Genomic DNA, 12897 nt, shown 5'->3' with positions numbered 1-12897 from the left:
GACATGGATAGCATTTTGTGCTCTACCGACAGCTTTTCCATCAGCCCACGCTCTAAGATTTACATTTTGTTCAATTAGTAGGAGAGAAAGAGCAGGCTCCATATTCATAAAGAGGCCTGGACATTGATCAGGATATCCCTCCCCAAAGAGGTGAAGGAGACTCTGGCAGTAGAGTCTGACCCCTGAGACCTACAGCTCATAGGGCAGTCTCCTCTCTAATGTGGTCCTTTGCAGACTGAACATGGAGCCAGAGCAATCCTACTTGAGGTGCCCCTCTTTTTTTTTTTTTTTAAGTTTGTCATTTTGCTATTTGCTTTTCTTAATTTTTTATTTATTTTTTATTTTTTTCTCCCTCTCTTTTTTTTAATTTATTTTTATTAGTTGGATGCTAATTACTTCACAACATTGCAGTGGGTTTTGTCATACATTGACATGAATCAGCCATGGAGTTACATGTATTCCCCATCCCGATCCCCCCTCCCACCTCCCTCTCCACCAGATTCCTCTGGGTCTTCCCAGTGCACCAGGCCCGAGCACTTGGCTCATGCATCCCACCTGGGCTGGTGATCTGTTTCACTTTAGATAATATACATGCTGTTCTCTCGAAACATCCCACCCTCGCCTTCTCCCACAGAGTCTAAAAGTCTGTTCTGTACATCTGTGTCTCTTTTTATGTTTTACATATGGGGTTATCGTTACCATCTTTCTAAATTCTATATATATGTGTTAGTATGCTGTAATGTTCTTTATCTTTCTGGCTTACTTCACTCTGTATAATGGGCTCCAGTTTCATCCATCTCATTAGAACTGATTCAAATGAATTCTTTTTAAAGACTGAGTAATATTCCATGGTGTATATGTACCACAGCTTCCTTATCCATTCGTCTGCTGATGGGCATCTAGGTTGCTTCCATGTCCTGGCTATTATAAGCAGTGCTGCGATGAACATTGGGGTACACGTGTCTCTTTCAGATCTGGTTTCCTCGGTGTGTATGCCCAGGAGTGGCATTGCTGGGTCATATGGCAATTCTATTTCAAGTTTTTAAAGGAATCTCCACACTGTTCTCCATAGTGGCTGTACTAGTTTGCACTCCCACCAACAGTGTAAGAGGTTTCCTTTATCTCCACACCCTCTCCAGCATTTATTGCTTGTAGACTTTTGGATAGCAGCCATCCTGACTGGCGTGTAGTGGTACCTCATTGAGGTTCTGATTTGCATTTCTCTGATAATGAGTGATGTTGAGCATCTCTTCATGTGTTTGTTAGCCATCTGTACGTCTTCTTTGGAGAAATGTCTGTTTAGATCTTTGGCCCATTTTTTGATTGGGTCATTTATTTTTCTGGAATTGAGCTGGAGGAGTTGCTTGTATATTTTTGAGATTAATCCTTTGTCTGTTGCTTCGTTTGCTATTATTTTCTCCCAATCTGAGGGCTGTCTTTTCACCTTGCATATACTTTCCTTCGTTGTGCAAAAGCTTTTAAGTTTCATTAGGTCCCATTTGTTTAGTTTTGCTTGTATTTCCAATATTCTGGGAGGTGGGTCATAGAGGATCCTGCTGTGAGTTATGTCGGAGAGTGTTTTGCCTATGTTCTCCTCTAGGAGTTTTATAGTTTCTGGTCTTACATTTAGATCTTTAATCCATTTTGAGTTTATTTTTGTGTATGGTGTTAGAAGATGTTCTAGTTTCATTCTTTTACAAGTGGTTGATCAGTTTTCCCAGCACCACTTGTTAAAGAGGTTGTCTTTTTTCCACTGTATATCCTTGCCTCCTTTGTCAAAGATAAGGTGTCCATAGGTTCGTGGATTTATCTCTGGGCTTTCAATTCTGTTCCATTGATCTATATTTCTGTCTTTGTGCCAGTACCACACTGTCTTGATGACTGTGGCTTTGTAGTATAGTCTGAAGTCAGGTAGGTTGATTCCTCCAGTTACATTCTTCTTTCTCAAGATTACTTTGGCTATTCGAGGTTTTTTGTATTTCCATACAAATTGTGAAATTATTTGTTCTAGTTCTGTGAAAAATACCGTTGGTAGCTTGATAGGGATTGCATTGACTCTATAGATTGCTTTGGGTAGTATAGCCATTTTGACAATATTGATTCTTCCAATCCATGAACACGGTATGTTTCTCCATCTGTTTGTGTCCTCTTTGATTTCTTTCTTTATAGTTTTCTATGTATAGGTCTTTTTTTTCTTTAGGTAGATATACTCCTAAGTATCTTATTCTTTTTTTGCAATGGTGAATGGTATTGTTTCCTTAATTTCTCTTTCTGTTTTCTCACTGTGAGTGTATAGGAATGCAAGGGATTTCTGTGTGTTAATTTTATATCCTGCAACTTTACTATATTCGTTGATTAGCTCTAGTAATTTTCTGGTAGAGTCTTTAGGGTTTTCTATGTAGAGGATCATGCCATCTGCAAACAGCGAGAGTTTCACTTCTTCTTTTCCTATCTGGATTCCTTTTACTTCTTTTTCTGCTCTGATTGCTGTGGCCAAAACTTCCAAGACTATGTTGAATAGTAGTTGTGAGAGTGGGCATTGAGGTGCCCCTCTTTTCCACAGTAACAGCATGTCCATCCCTTTTCACCTGGGCCTCTCTGGGCATCTTTCTCCAGCTGTTTCAGAGCTAATCTGAAAGGCGTTGTTAGGGCCTCAGTCTTTCCCTGGTCTTTTTCTGTCTCTTCTCTTCTTTCTACCTGTCATAATAAACTGAGTCACTTGCAACAGGTTATCTAAGGATGATTTGGTCCATACACCTGTTTTTGTAGCTTACAGTGGATATCTAGAGCCAACTGAGTGAGAAATCTATCTTTTAAGATCATTTCTCCCTCTGTACTTTTGGGATCAATTTCAGTGAATCTGTGAAAGGGCTTCCTGTAGTCTATCTAGGAATTTACCAGAAGCTTCCCTCTCTCTCTGTTCTATGCTTGTCAGTTTGGCATAGTTTAAAGTCTTGGTGTGTGCTCACTTGAGTCCTGACAAGAACACATCTGAAAAAGTAACTCTGGTCCCCATGTTCCTTTAGTTGTGTTATAGTCCCAGTCTAACTGTTGTGGAGACTTCCTGATTCCGAGTAAGGAAGGCAGGTATCTCACCCTCCGCACTTTCTGCTGATTCATTACCAAGCCATTCATATCCATAGGTAACTGCTTTTCCCCAAAATTCAAGCCTTTTTTTTTTTTTTTTTAGTTCATCACTTTTGGTTGGAAGTGTTTTTGTTTTGTTTTTTTTTTTTCTTTTTTTTTCCTTCATTTATTTTTATTACTTGGAGGTTAATTACTTTACAATATTGTAGTGGTTTTTACCATACATGGCTGAGTCATGTCAATGTATGGCAAAATTCGAGCTTTTGAGTCAGGAGTTAGCGTCTGTCCCAAGACATACATTACATCTTTCCAAGTAAGGTCATAAAGTAAAGTTAGTCCCTTAAAGACTTACATATATATATATATATATATATATATATATATATATATAGTCTCAACTGCAATTGGGACTGTTTGAATTTCTACTGAAACTAAGGCAACCCCTCCTGGAAGGGTGTCCTGACTCTCAGCCTGCTTAGTTGGGAGCCCTGGATACAGGGGCAAAATAAGAGGACAGGAGGGAACTGAAGCTTTCATACCCAAATCTGTACCCTTAGGACATAAGGCTGGCATGTCTTGCAGAGAGAAAAAGCACAACACATATAGCACTTCTTTCCATTTCCCTTGCTTTCTACAGAAACAGTCTAATTGTAAAACAGTATTATAATTAGGAGACCCTTCAACTGGCCAGCGTTCCCCATCTTCCAAAGGATACTGTGGCCATTCAGTATCACAGAAGAAGATCAGGTGTGCCTTTTTTCAACTCTGGGGATCAAAATTGTCACAGTATTTTATTAAAAAAATTAATTCCCACTTTAAAGGGGTTGGTTCTGGAACTGCTAGCTCCCATCTGTAAGAGACGGGAAAAGTGACATTTACAGCTGTAGCTTTTTCCTACTGGAGGCATCCCTCCCTGCTCTAGATGGGGGTGGAGATAGACTTTCCACCGAAGCTTTCCTTCCCTGGTCAGACTTAGTCTGTCCCTTACCTACGCAGGTGCCTTACCCATCCCTCCCAGTTCTACCAACAAAGCAAGGTGGAGTTGCACCAGGGGTAGACCCAATGGCATCCCAGATTGATGTCCAGCTCCTCCCCATCAAGACATTTGTCTGATTTCTGTTCCCCCTCTGATGCCACTCGGAGTACAACAGAGTAGCCTTCCAGAATGACTCCCAAACTAGGACTATTAAGGGAAGTATCCATCTTCTGTGTGCCTGTGCACATTCCTGAGTACAGTCTTGACCACAGTAGAAGCATTGAGTCATAAAGGGATGAACATAAAACACAAGATGCCCGTTCTGAGTGTCACCACACCAGTATGTGTGATAGCAAAAGAGGTGGTGAAGGGCCAGCCAGTAAGGAAAAAGTGATTTTTGTCCTTGAGCTATTAGGGCCAATCCCTCCAGCTCATTCCCACAGATTCCACAGAAAGAATGTCTAAGGAGTTGAGATAAAAGCCACCAGATAGCCTCCTCTGGTCCATTAAGAACTACTGTAGCCAAAGGAAGAAGCCCATAGCACTTCCAATCTGACCAGATACTGGAATTCCCAATCTGTGTCCTTAAGACCTCATGGTCACCAGCAATGCTTCTATCCACATAGATTGGAGGTAGAGGCATGACAAAGACTTACTTTCAGGTTGCTGGCCCCTGAGACAGGCAGCCAAGAGAGTGACCTCTAGCCTGAGAGAAGTTCCTGGAGCTAGAGCTCCACCTTGCTCCTGAACGTGCTCTTGTAACTTTAGGCTCCTAGCAAGGCTAGGCGCTTCCAAACTTGGGGTCTAAGTAAAAGTACATAGTAACAGCATGAACCACAAGTTCCTTGAAAGTCTAAATCTGACATATTAGGTTAGTAGTTCTAATTCCCAGGCAGTTATGAAAAGGGCAAAGAGACTGGAAAGTTTGACTGAGAAAGGAGAGTGGTCCACACACATTGTCCAACTCTGGCCACTCCCTTGGAGGAGACATTGGATGCCTCTTGACATTAGCCAGTCGATATAATCCCCTGACAGGGTTTCTGCCATAAGCAGTATGAGGTCACCATAGAACCACAGATTAGGACAGAACTCTTGTTTTGCATGTGTTTGTGCATCTCTTTCAATCAATCACTCACACAGGCACACTGTAGTAAAGTAAAGCAGAAAACATGTGTATTGGAGAACAAAGAACTAGAGCTCTGAGTGTCCCCATCTTGTCCTGAAGGATTCTGGATGAGCCCCCAAGATGAAAGGTTGCTGCTACCATGAACAATGCCAGGATTCTTGGCCTCTGGAGGAGAGGAATTTGATCCATGGCCAGTGATTAGGCTTGATCGCTCAGAGCTTTTTAGTTTCATTAAAGTATAAAAATGATAGAGGAAGCTTCTAACATAGACATCAGAAGGGTGGACAGAAAGAGTGCCCCCTTGCTAGTTCTTAGCAAGGGATAATATACCTATGGGCTTCCCTGATAGCTCAGTTGGTAAATAATCCACTTGCAATTCAGGAGACCCCAGTTCAACTCCTGGGTCAGGAAGATCTGCTGGAGAAGGGAAAGGCTACCCACTCCAGTATTCTTGGGCTTCTCTTGTGGCTCAGCTGGTAAAGAATCTGCCCGCATTGCGGGAGACCTGGGATCGATCCCTGGGTTGGGATTCCCTGGAGAAGGGAATGGCTACCAACTCCAGTATTCTGGCCTGGAGAATTCCATGGACGCAAAGAGTCAGACACGACTGAGTGACTTTCACTTTCACTATATACCTATTAACAAGCTGCTAATTAGAGAAATATTGTTCATGGGGTTCTCACGGCAAGAATACTGAAGTGGCTTGCCATTCCCTTCTCCAGTGGACCACACTCTGTCAGACCTCTCCACCATGACCCGTCTATCTTGGGTGGCCCCACACGGCATGGCTTAGTTTCATTGAGTTAGACAAGGCTGTGGTTCGTGTGATCAGATTGGCTAGTTTTCTGTGATTATGGTTTCAGTGTGTCTGCCCTCTGATTCCCTCCCAACACCTCGCAATACCGTCTTACTTGGGTTTCTCTTACCTTGGACGTGGGGTATCTCTTCACGGCTGCTCCAGCAAAGCACAGCCACTGCTCCTTACCTTGGACGAGGGGTATCTCCTCACGGCCACACCTCCTGACTTTGAACGTGGAGTAGCTCCTCTCGGCCCTCCTGCACCCATGCAGCTGCCGCTCCTTGGACGTGGGGTTGCAAGGTCTGATGCTGTAAAGAGCAATATTGCATAAGAACCTGGAATGTTAGATCCCTGAATCAAGGCAAAATGGAAGTGGTCAAACGGGAGATGGCAAGAGTGAGCGTCGACATTCTAGGAATCAGTGAAATAAAATGGACTGGAAATGGGTAAATTTAACTCAGACGACCATTATATCTACTGTGGGCAGGAATACATTAGAAGAAATGGAGTAGCCATCATGGTCAACAAAAGAGTCTGAAATGCAATACTTGGATGCAATCTCAAAAATGACAGACTGATCTCTGTTCGTTTCCAAGGCAAACCATTCAATATCACAGTAATCCAAGCCTATGCCCCAACCAGTAATGCTGAAGATGCTGAAGTTGAACGGTTCTGTGAAGACCTACAAGACCTTTTAAAACTAACACCCAAAAAAAGATGTCCTTTTCATTATAGGGGACTGGAATACAAAAGTAGGAAGTCAAGAAACACCTGGAGTAACAGGCAAATTTGACCTTGGAGTATGGAATGAAGCAGGGCAAAGGCTAATAGAGTTTTGCCAAGAGAATGCACTGGTCATAGCAAACACCCTCTTCCAACAACACAAGAGAAGACTCTACACATGGACATCACCAGATGGTCAACACCAATATCAGATTGATTATATTCTTTGCAGCCAAAGATGGAGAAGCTCTATACAGTAAGCAAAAACAAGACCAGGAGCTGACTGTGGCTCAGATCATGAATTCCTTATTGCCAAATTCAGACTTAAATGGAAGAAAGTAGGGAAAACCACTAGACCATTCAGGTATGACCAAAATCAAATCCCTTATGATTGTACAGTGGATGTGAGAAATAGATTTAAGGGACTAGATCTGATAGAGTTCCTGATAAACTATGGATGGAGGTTCGTGACATTGTACAGGAGACAGGGATCAAGACCATCCTCATGGAAAAGAAATGCAAAAAAGAAAAATGGCTGTCTGAGGAGGCCTTACAAATAGCTGTGAAAAGAAAAGAAGCAAAAAGCAAAGGAGAAAAGGAAAGATATTCCCATTTGAATGCAGAGTTCCAAAGAATAGCAAGGAGAGATTTTAAAAAGCCTTCCTCAGTGATCAATGCAAAGAAATAGAGGAAAACAACAGAAGGGAAAAGACTAGAGATCTCTTCAAGAAAATTAGAGATACCAAGGGAACATTTCATGAAAGAAGGGCACAATAAAGGACAGAAATGGTACGGACCTAACAGAAGCAGAAGATATTAAGAAGAGGTGGCAAGAATACACAGAAGAACTGTACAAAAAAGACCTTCACGACCCAGATAATCACGATGGTGTGATCACTCACCTAGAGCCAGACATCCTGGAATGTGAAGGCAAGTGGGCCTTAGAAAGCATCACTATGAACAAAGCTAGTGGAGGTGATGGAATTCCAGTTGAGCTATTTCAAATTCTGAAAGATGATGCTGTGAAAGTGCTACACTCAGTATGGCAGCAAATTTGGAAAACTCAGCAGTGGCCACAGGACTAGAAAAAGGTCAGTTTTCATTCCAATCCCTAAGAAAGGCAATGCCAAAGAGTGTTCAAACTACCGCAAAATTACACTCATCTCCCACGCTAGTAAAGTAATGCTCAAAATTCTCCAAGCCAGGCTTCAGCAATATGTGAACCGTGAACTTCCAGATATTCAAGCTGAATTTAGAAAAGGCAGAGGAACCAGAGATCAAATTGCCAACATCTGCTGGATCATCAAAAACTCAAGAGAGTTCCTGAAAAACATCTATTTCTGCTTTACTGACTATGCCAAAGCCTTTGACTGTGTGGATCACGATAAACTGTAGAAAATTCTGAAAGAGATGGGAGTAACAGACCACCTGACCTGCCTCTTGAGAAACCTATATGCAGGTCAAGAAGGAACAGTTAGAACTGGACATGGAACAACAGACTGGTTCCAAATAGGAAAAGGAGTACATCAAGGCTGTACATTGTCATCCTGCTTATTTAACTTCTATGCAGAGTACATCATGAGAAATGCTGGGCTGGATGAAGCACAAGCTGGAATCAAGACTGCCGGGAGAAATATCAATAACCTCAGATATGCAGATGACACCACTCTTATGGCAGAAAGTGAAGAGGAACTAAAAAGCCTCTTGATGAAAGTGAAAGAGGAGAGTGAAAAAGCTGGCCTAAAGATCAACATTCACAAAACTAAGATCTGGTCCCATCACTTCATGGGAAATAGATGGGGAAACAGTGGAAACCGTGGGAGACTTTATTTTGGGGGGCTCCAAATCACTGCAGATGGTGGATTGCAGCCATGAAATTAAAAGATGCTTACTCTTTGGAAGGAAAGTTATGACCAACCTAGATAGCATATTAAAAAGCAGATACATTACTTTGCCAACAAAGGTCTTTCTAGTCAATGCTATGGTTTTTCCAGTAGTCATGTATGGATGTGAGAGTTGAACTGTGAAGAAACCTGAGCGCCAAAGAATTGATGCTTTTGAACACTGGTGTTGGAGAAGACTCTTGAGAGTCCCTTGGATTGTGAGGAGATCCAACCAGTCCCTTCTAAAGGAGATCAGTCCTGGGTGTTCATTAGAAGGACTGATGCTGAGGCTGAAACTCCAATACTTTGGCCACCACATGCGTAGAGTTGACTCATTGGAAAAGACCCTGGTGCTTGGAGGGATTGGGGGCAGGAGGAGAAGGGGACGACAGAGGATGAGATTGCTGGATGTCATCACGGACTTGATGGATGTGAGTTTGAGTAAATTCTGGGAGTTTGTGATGGACAGGGAGGCCTGGCGTGCTGAGATTCATGGGGTCACAAAGAGTTGGACACAACTGAGCAACTGAATTGAACTGAATTAGAGAAAGGTAAAGCCTCAAAACTGAGAGAGTTGCACCAGGCCCCTCACTCACAGCATGCATTTTGAGATAGCACTGACACAAGGTGAGTCATCCTGGGCCATAAAACAATTGACATGAATCTTGATGAAAGGCAGATTTACAAGCAAGTACATGCTTCATTAACACAGCTTAAGAAAGGCATTTTCATGAGAAAAATGCATTGGTTAGCTCAAGGTTTAAGATAAAGTTAAGTTCAGGTGGAACCAGGAATCACCATGCAACACAGGATTCAGTTCAATTCAGTCAGTTCACTCAGTCATGTCCAACGCTTTGTGACCCCATGGACTGCAGCAGGCCAGGCCTCCCTGTCCATCACCAACTCCTGGAGCTTGCTCAAACTCATGTCCATCAAGTCGTTGGTGCCATCCAACAATCTTTTCCTCTGTCATCCCCTTCTGTGCCTATCTTCATTCTTTTGCAGCATCAGGCTTTTTTGCAATGAGTCAGTTCTTCACATCAGGTGGCCAAATATTGGAGTTTCAGCTTCAGCATCAGTCCTTCCAATGAATATTCGGGACTGATTTCCTTTAGGATTGTTTGGTTGGCTCTCCTCACAATCCAAGGGAATCTCAAGAGTCTTCGCCAACACCACAATTCAAAAGTATCAATTCTTCAGCGCTCAGCTTTCTTTATAGTTCAACTCTCACATCCATCCATGACTACTGGAAAAACCATAGCTTTGACTAGACGGACCTTTGTTGGCAAAGTAATGTCTCTGCTTCTTAATATGCTGTCTAGGTTGGTCATAGCTGTTCTTTCAAGGAGCAAGTGTCTTTTAATTCCACGGTTGCAGTCACCATCTGCAGTGATTTTGGAGCCCAAGAAAATAAAGTCTGCCACTGTTTCCACTGTTTCCCCATCTATTTCCCATGAAGTGATGGGACAAGATGCCATGATCTTAGTTTTTTGAATGTTGAGTTTTAAGCCAGCTTTTTCACTCTCCTCTTTCACTTTCATCAAGAGGCTCTTTAGTTCTTCAATTTCTGCCATAAGGGTGGTGTCATCTGCATATCTGAGGTTATTGATATTTCTCCCGGCATCTTGATTCCAGCTTCTGCTTCATCCAGCCTGGCATTTAGCATGATGTACTCTGCATAGAAGTTAAATAAGCAGGGTGACAACATACAGCCTTGATATACTCCTTTCCTGACTTGGAGCCAGTCTATTGTTCCATGTCTGGTTCTAACTATTGCTTCTTGACCTGCATACAGATTTCTCAGGAGGCAGGTTAGGTGGTCTGGTATTCCCTTCTCTTGAAGAATTATCCACAGTTTGCTGTGATCCACACAGTGAAATATTTTGACATAGTCAATAAAGCAGAAGTAGATGTTTTTCTGGAATTATCTTGTTTTCTCGATGATCCAGTGGATGTTGGCAATTTGATCTCTGGTTCCTCTGCCTTTTCTAAATCAAGCTTGAACATCTGGAAATTCACAGTTCACATATTGCTGAAGCCTGGCTTGGAGAATTTTGAGCATTACTCTACTAGCATGTGAGATGAGTGCAATTGTGTGGTAGTTTGAACATTCTTTGGCATTGCCTTTCTTTGGGATTGGATGACAGCACAGGATTAGAAGAGAAAAGAAAAAAAAATACATCAGCCACTTGCAGTTTTATTTCCTCCTGCCACTTCAGGACCTCTGGCCTTCCTACCGAGGCTATTAACATTCTCAATAGTTCTATATTTTAATACTCCACTGTCAGTAATGCCTAAGAGAAAAAGAAGATCAATAATAGAGAACCTGCAAAACACTAAAAACCAATTAGAACTAATGGAATGTACAGGATGCTCTGCTGGCAATAGCAGTATTACATATTTTTCTCAAATGTGCACGGAGTATTCTCCAGGATACACCATAAATTGCACCCCAAGTCTTAACTAATTTAAAAATTAAAAAATCATACAAAATATCTTCTATGGTGACAGTGGAATGAAACTGAAAGTCAATAACAAGTGAAACTGGAGTTTTCACATGTGGAAATGGAACAACATAGTATTAATCAATCAGTAGGTCAAAGAATACATCACAAGGAACATTATAAAATACTTAGAAATGTATTAAAATAAAAATACAACCTATCAAAAAAAAATTAAAAAAAAAAATACAACCTATCAAAATATATGGGCTGCAACAAGGCAGTGCTAAAAAAGAAATTTATAGTTATAAAAACATACTTTAAAAGGAAATCTTAAACCAATAATACAACTTTACACCTTAAAGAAATAAGATATTAAAATAGCAAACTAAACCCAGAGATAGCAGAAGGAAGGAAATAATAAAATTTAGTTATAATATTGTAAATCAAGTATACTTCAGTTAAATAATTAATTAAATTTTAAAAATTGCATTGGCAAGTTGAAAGGATAAGCATGCACACACTCACCATTATTGGGGATGTATAGAAAATGTATAGGGCATATTGGCAGTATCAATAATTTAAATATCTGTATATCCTTTGGCCCAGGAATTTTTTTAAGATGCTACCATATAAAAAATATTCTCACATAGGCCTAAAGACAGCTATTGCAAGATTATTCTTAATGAAATGGGAAATCCCTGTGACCTAAATTTCCATTAATAAGTGAGTGTTTAAATAATTTATGGTAACATTCAGATTCTGGAATAGTGTAAATCCATTAAAAAGGAAGCATTCATATGGAAAGACCTACATGACATATTGGTATGTGGTCAAATGGGAAAAAAAAGGAAATTGCAGGCCAGTGTATTGAGTATGGGGGCTTCCCTGGTGGCTCAAATGGTAAAGCATCTGCCTGCAGTGTGGGAGACCTGAGTTCGATCCCTGGGTTGGGAAGATCCCCTGGAGAAGGAAATGGCAACCCACTCCAGTACTCTTGCCTGGAAAATTCCATGGACTGAGGAGCCTGGTGGGCTACAGTCCATGGGGTCACAAAGAGTTGGACACGACTGAGTGACTTCACTTTCACTTTCATATTGAGTATGATCCAATGTGTGTAAATATTATATTAATGATGATAATCTGCCCCACAGATAAAATTGCCTGGTTATGACAAAGTCTTGCTGCCCTAGGATTGAGAAGAAAGTGAGACGATAGTGAAGAGAAGAAAATTACAAAGTGATAAGGAAAGTGTAATAAAAAGAGGAAATAGAGAACTTCACATTTTTAACGGTATATCCTAAAAGGGAGAATAGTGCTTAAAGAGTATGGGTTATGGAACTAGACTGCCTGAGTTCATAGTTGGGCCCTGAACTTAGTAGCTCGGCAATTGTCTGTTATCTCACCTCTCTGAGCCCTGGTTTCTTCATCTGTAACATGGGGATAATAGTACCTATCTCATAAGGCCCTTACATGTCTGTGTGTGCATGCATGCTCAGTCGTGTCTGACTTTTTGTGACCCCATGGGCTGTAGGCCACGAGTCTCCTCTGTCCATGGAATTATTCAGGCAAGAATGCTGAAGCAGGTTGCTATTTCTTCCTCCAGAAGATCTTCTCAATCCAGGTATTGAACCCTCATCTCTTGCATCTTCTGCACTGACAGGCAAGTTCTTTACCAGCTGAGCCATCAAGGAAGCCCCAAGGTCCTTATGAGGATGGGCTAAATTAACCATGTAAAACAAAAAACAACAACAAAACACTTAACAAAGGCTTGGTGCATAGTAAGCATTCAATCAACACTAGCTGTTATTTCTTGGGACCAGGCAGTGTGTTGTGTTTTCTGTACAGGATGTTATTGAATT

The 12897-nt window shown here is 41.3% G+C and overlaps 1 pseudogene; it reads right to left on the bottom strand.

The window, feature by feature from the left end:
• Positions 1 to 12897, bottom strand: part of LOC122690475 — a 31475-nt pseudogene that overhangs the window by 18103 nt on the left and 475 nt on the right.

This window comes from Cervus elaphus, chromosome X (assembly GCF_910594005.1).
Source record: "Cervus elaphus chromosome X, mCerEla1.1, whole genome shotgun sequence".
NCBI lineage: Eukaryota > Metazoa > Chordata > Mammalia > Artiodactyla > Cervidae > Cervus > Cervus elaphus.
This window is presented reverse-complemented; position numbering and strand designations above follow the sequence as displayed.